This window comes from Vigna umbellata, chromosome 1 (assembly GCF_029865625.1).
Source record: "Vigna umbellata cultivar VRB3 chromosome 1, Vumbellata_1.0, whole genome shotgun sequence".
Taxonomy (NCBI): Eukaryota; Viridiplantae; Streptophyta; class Magnoliopsida; order Fabales; family Fabaceae; genus Vigna; species Vigna umbellata.
This window is the reverse complement of record NC_142165.1, coordinates 34,422,683-34,433,714: the sequence shown is the minus strand read 5'-3', so window position 1 is coordinate 34,433,714 and position 11,032 is coordinate 34,422,683. Positions and strand designations below refer to the sequence as shown.

General features: G+C 38.6%; 1 pseudogene; it reads left to right on the top strand.

Annotated features, from left to right (window-relative positions):
* The first annotated feature begins 1,248 nt into the window (after positions 1 to 1,248).
* LOC148205223 (uncharacterized) lies at positions 1,249 to 2,790 on the top strand (annotated as a pseudogene).
* The last annotated feature ends 8,242 nt before the right edge of the window (positions 2,791 to 11,032 follow it).

Genomic DNA, 11,032 nt, shown 5'->3' with positions numbered 1-11,032 from the left:
AAAAATGCCTCAATGATCATTTTTCAAAATTGTTTATAACTCAATGAACGAGGCAGAGAGAAACTCTATTCCTTCACTGTTATACAAGGATCTGATACTGAGTAGCAACATTACATGAAATGTAGTTTTACATGTGCATGTTCAATTACACGTGATGTTTCCCAATGAGCAACATTCAAGGGGTTTCGTTTGTTTCTTTGTTATCTTCCAATCTCTCCCTGTTAGTACAGAACAGGAACTCCACATTAAGGTTAACATGTAAACAAAGATGGCTAGAATGTCTTCTGCAATGCATTAGATGATACAATAGATGAACTAGCTATATCTTTAAAGTTTGCGTACTTGACACCCAAAGAAGTAGATGAAATAGCTAAAAATCACTACTCAAACCTAAAAAAAAAATTTACTAATTATGCAAACTGCACTAAAGTAGGAAAATATACTACAAATAAACTATCCTAACAAGTTAAGAATGGTAGAACCTAGCTATTTAAGAACTCACAGTAAAAGATATAGCTAAAAGTAGTACCTTAAACTCAAAATTTGACAACTTAGAACCTAAAAATAATATCTAAAATACACTAAAAGTGCAAAGACTGCAAAGTATATTAAACTAGTCACGAAAACAGTCAACTAACTATCTATACCACTTTTAAAAGATAAAAGAAAAATAAAATTGAAGTGTCAATTGAAACATAAACAGAAAAACAACATTTGACTATTGAACACCTATAAATAGACTAAAGTAGGTGAGAATTTTGTTTCCTTGCACAAATTTGTTATCAAACCTGCATTTAGACCATCAGTGAATGTTCATGTATATGTTGTATGTTGATGTATATATTGTATGTTCCTATATATTGTATGTTGATTTATTAGGCTACAAGTTGATTAAGTTAATTAGTCATTTAAAGTGATATGGTATTAAAAACATTCTCAGTAGAATGAGAAGGGGGTAGCAAAACCTTAAACACTTACAATGGACAAAATATATGAAAGTACTATATAAAAGAGAACTTTAGTAATGTCAGAATATTGACTCCCCCAATTTTTATTTATAACCACTTAGGATGTCAAAGACATGTCAATACTGAGAACTTCTCTTTGGATGCCCTTATTGAATGCCTATGACAATAGTGTTCAAATTGCCTTCCATGCTTGACTTGAGTAGTAATAGGTTTATTACTTATGTCACATGGAGTGTTGTTGTTTTGGCTAAGTTTTTATTTCTTTGGCTTGTCACAGAACATGGCCCATTTTCCCAACCATCGTAGATGGATGTACGACCGTTATTATAGTGGAAGGAGAGGTTTGAAGGAATCTTTTGTCATCGGAGTTGAAGAGTTTGTGGAGACGGCCCGACGATATCAATACTATGCCCTTGATGGAGGGATTCGATGTCCATGCATCAAGTGCAAATGTACAAGGATTTTGAAAGATGAAGTCGTCAAACTTCACCTTTACCAAAAAGGATTCATGCCTAACTACACGGTTTGGACATTTCATGGTGAAGAAATTCCTTCGACCTCCACTGCAGCTGAAAAGCGGCTTGCATCAGGTTCGAATGCTATTGTACATACATCTGAGATAGATCAATTTGCCGATATGCAATAGATGGTCGACAATGCTCTTCGTCGCCATGCTGAACAAGAAGCAAACGATAGTCATTATGAAGAGCCTCCAAATGAAACCACTCAGAGGTTTTATAATTTACTGACAAAGGCAAATCTACCTGTATTTGAAGGTTCAAATGAGTCAAAATTATCAGTGTGCATTAGAATCATGGCTGGAAAATCTAATTGGAACGTCCCCATTCAAGGAGTGGACTTTTATACAAAATTGATGTTAGATTTGACACCACCAAACAATCTTTTGCCCAAGAATTATTACCAAGCCAAAAGATGTGTTTCAAAGTTGGGATTGGAAGTCAAGAAGATTGATTGTTGTGCTAATGGATGTATGTTATTCTACGATAATGACAGTGGCAAAAATGACGCATTGTTGGTTGAATGCAAGTTTTGTGGCTCACCTCGATATCATACGATGCATGCTGGCCGGAGGCAAAAAAAACCCATTCCCTTAAAGTCCATGTTCTACTTGCCTATAATTCCAAGACTTCAAAGAATGTTTACTTCAATGCAAACATCAGAACACATGACATGGCATGATGGTAAGAAAACTGAAGGATTTTTGCGTCATCCTTCAGATGGTGAAGTGTGGAAGCACTTCAATCGTAAACATCCATCCTTTGCTAGTGAATCGCGTAACGTCAGACTTGGTCTATGCTCTGATGGGTTTACCCCGTACTTTCAGGCCTCTGCATCACCATATTCATGCTGGCCCGTGATAGTTACCCCATACAATATACCACCTGAGATGTGTATGACAAAGCCTTACATGTTTTTATCGTGTATAATACCAGGTCCATCTAATCCTAAATCATTTATTGATGTTTATTTGGAGCCTTTGATTGATGATTTGAAGAAGTTATGGAATGGTGTTTGGACGTATGACATTTCAAGGAAGCAAAATTTCCTTATGAGGGCAGCCTTGATGTGGACTATTAATGACTTCCCAGCATACGGCAAGTTATCTGGTTAGAGCACGCATGGCCGATTAGCTTGTCCACATTGCATGGAACATACAAAGTCATTCCAATTGAGTTATGGTCGGAAAAGTAGTTGGTTTGACTGCCATCGACGGTTCTTGCCCATTGATCACCCCTTTAGAAGAAACAAAAAGGCATTTCGGAAAGGGCAAGTTGAAACGGATTTGCCCCGCCGAAGTTGACTGGATCACACGTTTGGAGAAGAGTTAAAGATTATCCAAAAGTCACTGAATCTGGTCAGAATAGGATAAAAGGGTTTGGAGAATGGCATAATTGGACTAAGAGAAGCATATTTTGGGAACTTCCCTATTGTAAAGACAACTTGCTAAGACACAACCTCGATGTCATGCACACAGAAAAAAATTTCTTTGACAATGTCTTCAACACAGTTATGAATGTTAAAGGTAAGACAAAAGATAATGACAAAGTAAGAAAAGATTTACCTTTGTATTGTGGACGAAAAGACTTAGAGTTGAAGGCGCAAGGTAACGACCGATTATTTAAACCAAAAGCAAATTACACCATGTCAAAAGACGAGACAAGAATCGTGTGTGGATGGATCAAGGAGCTTAGAATGCCAGATGGATATGCTTCTAACTTGTCCAGATGTGCCAATGTTCAGAACGGTACTATTCAAGGGTTGAAGAGTCATGATTGTCATGTATTCATGGAGACTTTCATCCCTCTTGCATTCAGTTGTTTGCCAATGCACATGTTAAATCCACTGATAGAAATTAGTAACTTCTTTAAAGATTTGTGCTGCACGACACTAAAGGAGAATTCCCTTAAAAAGATGGATGAAAATATCCCAATTATTCTCTGCAAATTGGAAAGAATATTCCCTCCTGCATTCTTTGATTCAATGGAGCATATTCCAATACATCTAGCATATGAAGCTTGGCTTGGGGGATGATAACAGTTGAAAAACTGTTATTTTCATGATTAAAATTGACACTAAAAGCAACCTTTACACTTAGAAACTAGCTTGAAATCATGCTTTTCTTCATGTTTTTAGAAATAAGAGAGCTGGACAGGTTTATGCTTGATTTCAGTGTTTTTGTGCAGGTTTTAAGGTGAATTTGGTGAAAGAAGTGAAGAAGGAGAGAGATGAAATCAGAAAAGACATTAAAAAGTGCAAAAGGAGAAGCCGAAGTCACCGCTCAGCGGCAGTTTACCGCTCAGCGGCACTCAGGAGCTTGCGGGAGGTCCGCTGAGGGGCAAAATGGCCGCTGAGGGGAGAAAACAAGTCACGCACTCACCGCTGAGCGGTAGTTTACCGCTGAGCGGCACTCTGGAAGTCACGAAGGTCCGCTGAGGGGCAAAATGGCCGCTGAGGGGAGAAAACAAGTCACGCATCACCGCTGAGCGGTATTTACCGCTGAGCGGCACTTTAATGGGCTTGGACTTGACTTTTTGTAATTTACGAATGATACATAAGCTTTAGGGTTTCCTAGGGTTAGGTATCTCTGGCTGGAACGAAGAAACACTCTCTCTTCCACCCCTTTGAAGGAGGATCTTGGATGCTGAGGCTTCCTCTTCACCTTTTTAGGGTTTATTCTTTCATTCTTTCATTGTAATTCATCTAGGTTCACCATGAATATGGTGAACTAAACTCTGTATGTTTGTTGGGGAATCAATGTAGTCTTGTGAAACTCTCATATATGGAATCTGTTTTTACATCTTTTAATTAAGACTTATGCTTTCTTTCATCATTAGTTAGGGTTTTTCCTCTTTGCTTAATGCTTGCATTGTTTAACTCATTCGATGCATGATTATTGGTTTTGTCGATACGGGCACGTACGGGGAAGTCTAGATCCGGGGAATTTCTCCCAATTTTATATTGGTTGTCGTTAAGCTCCTGTACTTATGAACTGATCATTAGGAATGCTAGGAATTGTATGAACTCGTGATTAGGGAGAAGCCTTCTGGAAAGGTACATTAGAGAGTGGCATTAACAATGATGATTTGATGTTGAATTCCTAAAATATATGAGAGTGGATAAGATGAAATTGAACCCCAACAACATATCCATACATAAATTTCATTGAAAGTGTTTATCTTTTGCTTTTTGCCATTGATCACAATTCATGCATACATGTTTATTTTCTGTCTTGCATTTTAAACCCCAATTAATTCGTTTGTAAGTCTTAGTTAATTAAGAAATCACATAACTAAACTAGGCCGTGAGTCCTTTGGGAAGAACGATACTTGGTCTTACCAAGTTTTATTACTTGAACGATTCGGTCATACTTGCCGATTGAAAACAAGTTTGTGACATCATAATTTGGTGTTCATAAATTTGTCCATCAAGTTTTTGGCGCCGTTGCCGGGGACTCGTGGTTTAACTGGTTGATTTGTGTGATTATTAATTATCTTTGACTTATTTTTTTATTTTATTTTTAAATTTCGAATTTTTATTTTATTTTTTTTTTTTTTTTTTTATTTTCTGAATATTATATCTTCTTTATATCTTTTTGTGCTAACCAAATCTTTTCTAGGGTTTTGTGTTCTTGTGTATGCAGGAGGCAATTCGAACTAGGAGCAAGAAAACAACAGAACCTCTGCTTGAAGGATTAGAAGACAGTAGACGGAGGAGAAGAATCAGAACATCTAGAGAACTTTTCCCTCCTCCGGAAACTCTGTTGCAACCATCACCACAAGGTTCTGACAATAGCACAGAAAATATGGAGAATAATAATATCAGAAGAACTCTTGCTGATTACACCAATGTAGCTGGACCTCAACATTTTAACAGCATAGCTAGACCTAGAGTCAATGCAGCCAATATGGAGGTCAAACCAGCATTGATCCAACTGGTGAAGAGTAATCAATTCAATGGGTTATCTCATGAAAGCCCATATGAGCACCTTACTACATTTAATGAAATTTGCAACACAGTGAAAATCAATGGGGTGCCAGACGAAGCAATCAAACTTAGTTTGTTTCCTTTCTCATTGGGAGGCAATGCTAAGCTTTGGTTGAACTCTTTTCCAGAAGGAAGTTTCACAGAGTGGGAAGCAGTGGTAACAAAGTTTTTGAACAAGTACTTTCCACAATCAAAGGTGACAAAAGGCAAGCAAGAGATATCTTCATTTAAGCAGGGCATGGAAGAATCACTGGGGCATGCATGGGATAGATACAAAAGTCTGCTAAGAAAAACACCCACGCATGGCTTTGAAGAACAGGAAGTAGTCTTAACTTTCCTTGGAGGGCTTGGTTCACAAACCAAGATGATGCTTGATGCCTCAGCAGGAGGCAATATTAAATGGAAAACTCCAGAGGAAGCAATAGAAATCATTGACAACATGGCTACTAGTGATAATGAGCTCAACAGCGAAAGAGGAGTTCCTATGCAACAAAAAGGGGTTTTCCAATTACAGACACATGATGCCTTGCTAGCTCAAAATAAAATTCTAACTCAACAGCTGGAGACTCTGACTAAAACTCTTGCACAATTACCTAAAGAGTTGAAAACTGCTGCACAGGTACAAACTCAGTTGTGCGAATTATGTGGAGGTGATCATATCAATGGTCAATGTGCTTTTCCAGTGGAAGCCTTGGAGGATGTTAATTTCATGGCAAATCAATTCCCATACCGTCAAGGGAATTACAATCAAGGGTGGAAACCACATCCAAGCATTGGTCAAGGACAAACTGGGCAAGCAAATCAATATAATAAGCAGCAGCAACCAACCTTTTGGCAACAGTTATCTATGCTTAATGAAAAATCAACAAGGTTGGAAGAAACTCTTCAGCAATTCATACAGAAAACCGAATCTTCTCAAAAGAGCACTGAAGCTGCTATAAAGAATTTGGAGATTCAAATGGGTCAGATTACCAAGCAATTGGAAGAAAGGCCAAATAGAAATTTTGGGGCTAATACTGAGGTTAACCCTAGAGAAGAGTGCAAAGTGGTAAAGAGTGTGAATGAAGAGATAATTGAGTTAGAAGAAGGAGAAACAGAAGAAAGAAGAGAAATAGAGAGCAAAAACAATTTTCCTTTTCCAATAAATCAAGAGAAACAAATGGATTTCACAGAATTATTCAGAATGGTGGATAATAAAGCACCTTGGGAACAGATTTTACAGAAAATTGCAGTTTACACAAAATCTGATGAAGAAATTTCTACAAAGAAGAGACGTAGAGATGATGAGGCAAAAGAGTGTATAACTGTTAAGAAAGAGTCATTCCCTCCTAAAGCGTCAGATCCAGGCAGTTTTTCTATCCCTTGTACTATAGGGAAGAAAAAGGTAAAGAAAGCTCTCCTTGATTTAGGTTCAAGTGTTAACTTGATACCTTATTCTTTACTGGAGCAAATCGGCAATGTTAAAATGAAACATGCAAAGATTAAAATAGTAATGGCCGATGGATCTTCAAAGGAGCCATGTGGGATTGTAGAGGACATTATAGTTTGTGTTGGCAAACTTCAGTTCTTGGCAGACTTTGTGGTGATGAAGATGGAGACTGAGAAGATACCTATCATACTTGGAAGACCGTTTATGAAAACGGCCAGGGCTATCATAGATGTAAATGAAGGTATAGTGGTGCTCCAGGATAGAGAGGAGAGAGTGGTGGTAGATGTTTTCAAAGATGAGATGCAAGCAAAGGAGGAAGAAGCTAGTTATAAAGCTGCATTTCGAGATGCACCCATGACTAGCCGTAAAGATGAAAATCTTGAGGTTTCAGGTAACCATTGTTTGTTGTTTCAGGTACCCAAGGAAGAAGAGATTGGAAGAGGAGAAGAAATTCCTAGAGACTGGAAGAAAAGAAGACTCCAACTTGGCACACCTGTTAGAATCAAGAACAAGTTGTGGGTTGTGAAGGGCTTTAAAGAGAAGGAGATGATAGAGATAGAGTCTCCATATTCTAGAAGAACCAAAACAGTTCAAAGGAAACAGCTGAGGAGTTGGTGGAATGACAACATCAACTACAAAGAAGATGGAACTTGAACTTTATTGGGTCAAGCTAATGACATTAAAAGAGCGCTTGCTGGGAGGCAACCCAGTGAATTTAAAAACTTTTGATTTGGTTTTGTAATTTTAATTTGTGAACATTATTTTGTATTTATTTTGTTGGATATAGCATCTACTGAAGGATGCTAGGTGGTTAAGTATCTACTGAAGGATACAATGGCTGTAACACCTACTGATGGGTGTTGGTGGATTTTGGGTCAGGCTCGTGACGTTAAACAAGCGCTACCTGGGAGGCAACCCAGTTGATTGAATATTTCTGTTTGTTTGTTTTAGTTAGGGTTTGCATAAGCATTTTGAACATTGAATTGCAGGGAGCCAGTGAGGGGCATGTCTAGGAGGCACGTAGGTTAAGAAAAGAAGGAAAAGCACTTCACGAAAGTGCCGCTGAGCGGTACTTTACCGCTGAGCGGTACTCTCGCAGAATAGGGTTTTAGTTCCCCTTAGCGGGACCCGAGCCCATTAGGGTATTTTTAAACCCTAAGCTGCGCATTCTTTCACACTTTCAGACTTTTCTTTGCACAAACACTCCCACATACCTTCTCCAAGGTTTTCCACATCTTTTCACTCTTCCCTCTTAAGAAAATTTCTCTTCCACTCACTTTTTCACTAGTGTGCCATCAAAGTTTGGGGTTGGAAGAGAGCATTCTAGCTTGGAAGCATTCTCATTGCATCTAGTATCTCCACCCAAGTAAGTAAAATGCATTTTGTTCATTCTAGGGTTTTTGATTTTGAATATGATTGTCAAAGCATGAAGATTTAGGGGTTTTGATTTCTTGCATGATTTGATGATATATTTGATGTTTGAACCGATTAAACTGCATGATTATGAACTGGAAAACTGAAAATTGCATTTGGGTGGAGTTAGGAAAGCTTTAAAACAGGTTTTTCAAAAATCTGCAGAGTTACCGCTGAGGGGTAAACTGCCGCTGAGCGGCACTCTGCCAGATTTGATTTTTCTGGTTTTGTGTGATCTGGAATGTGGTACTGGTGGCGCTGAGGGGAAATTCTGGCCCTCAGCGGTGGTTTAGCTTCGAAAGGAGTTGTGTTCTGTGTTTTACTAATGATTAACATCATGTTCTGTGGTTTGGTTTTGTGTTTTGAATGTAGGAATGGCATCCTCATCAGGAAAAAGATTGAAAACCATGGCAACCAAGAGAAAGGAAAAGGAACCAGAGCAACCCCACTCTAGCAGGTTCCTCTCTAGGAAACATGAGAAGCACTTTAAAGTGGTTCAGGACAGGAGACTTCTGATGGAGAGAAAGGTTGGAATGATACCTAACCTTGCTCCTCAATTTGGAGAGCAAGTTTTAGGGAATGACTGGGGAAAGCTAGCCACTTATCCTGCACCTGCCAACATAGCTGTGGTTAAGGAATTTTACACCAATGCAAAGAAGATTGGTGATTATCCAGCTGAGAATTATTTGGGCTATGTTAGAGGCCATGCTATCAGGTATGATCCTGATTCAATTAATAACTTTCTGGACACTGTATGGGCTGGTGAGCAGTGCCAGTTTGCTCTTTGCATGGAGGAAGGTGCTGATTATGAGGATGTGGAGAGAGTACTGTGTATACCTGGAGGACACTTCCAAAGGAATAGATCTGGCTCAGTGGTTAACATTAGGAGGACGATTTGACTCCTCTTGCAAAGTATTGGATGGCGTTTTCTCATGCCAACATTCAGCCATGTTCACATGTGTCAGATATTACTCTCAGCAGGGCATTCTTCATCTACTGTGCTATCAGAAACTTGAATGTTAATATTGGGCAGGTGATAGCTGATGAGATTAGTGTGTGCGCCAATACTTCAAACAACAAAGCACCACTAGGACATCCTTCTTTGATCACGCACCTTTGCAAGATAGCTGGGGTGGACACTTCTGCTCCACCTTTTGAGAGGCCAAGAAAAGCTATTGATGAGGCCTACTATAGACAGTACTGTGGAGGTGATGATGAAGCTCAGCCAGTTCCACCACGCCGTGCTCGTAGAGAGAGAGGGCCAGCACAGAGCCAGACATCTGCTGAGACACATGAAGCAGAGCCATTCCAGATGAGGGACATGTATATGTCTCTTATAGGGGCTCAGTTACAGTCCATTCACAGAGGGCAGGTGGCCACTGCTGAGATGATTGTGGGGATGTATGATACACCTCCAGCCCACAGGTGGACTATGGATGAATTCCATCATGTGGTAGCATGGCCAGAGGAACCAGTGCATGGAGGAGGAGCTGAAGCAGCTGAAGCTTCAGCTAGAGATATGGAAGAAGATGAAGCTGATGAGGATGATGCATCTGAAGATGATGAAGATGAGGAGGAAGAGAAAGATACAGAGGACAGCTCAGATTGATGAGGAGCTGAGATAGCATTTACTGATGAATGCTATCACGTGCTTATGTTTTGTGGTTTAAGTTTTCTGAACTTATTTGTTTCTGTTTTTAGATTAGGGTTTGATGTACTTTATTTGAAACCTGGTTTGTTATGATGGTTTGCTATTAACTGTGATTGTGTGATAAGTAATGCTGAATGATGCTTATGATTGATTGATGTTGAGATAGATGTGCACATTAAATGCTTATACAGGTGATTCACAAGCTTTGTGAACAAATGCAGGATATTATGGTTGTGATTGTGAAATTAAGCAGGATGTGTATGTCGAATGTGAATGAGCTTATATGTGAGATTTTGAGCTTCAGAGTTGTTATTGTTGAATGCTATTACTTTGAAAGCATGAATGGTTTTGCCCAGGTTTTCTATGATTGAATCAATTGCTTGTTTTGCATCACATGATCAAGGCCATTTGTTGAAAACCTTTTTATTGGCCAAATTCATAAAATTAGCTCACTAAAAGAGAACACTGTGTGTTCTATCCTTTGAACCCTTAGCCTTGAATATACACTGAAAACCCTTGATTGAAAATCTTTACCTTGAGTTAAGTAGAAGATCTTGTGTGGTATTGTTAAATGTTCAAGTTTGGAGTTGTTGGGAAAACATGAAAAGCATTGAGCTAAGAGCTAAAAAGTAAGAATGTGCAAAGAAAAAGAAAAGAAAAGAAAAAGAAGCAAAGCTCAATGCAAAGGCAAAAGAAAGTTGGGAATGAATAAGATGATTGTGTTGTTATGGTTCTATTAACTCAAGGATTTTGTGATCCAGAAAAACCAATTTTCTTGTTAGCCCAACCACATTATAAGCCATAGAAAAGTCCTTCTGATGATGCATGCTTGTGAATGTTTTTGATTGTGGTAAAATGAAAGGCAAAGTTAATTCATGTAACATTGTGATAGTAGAGTGAATGAGTGATCATCTCTTATACACTTGAGTGTGAGTGAAACACTTGACTTAGTGAGGAAATATCACATGAACACATGAACATCCATGCTTAATTGATTGATCATTCATGAAAATAGCATTTGTTGGAATTTAAATGACTTTGTGAACACTAAAGCATGTGCACATC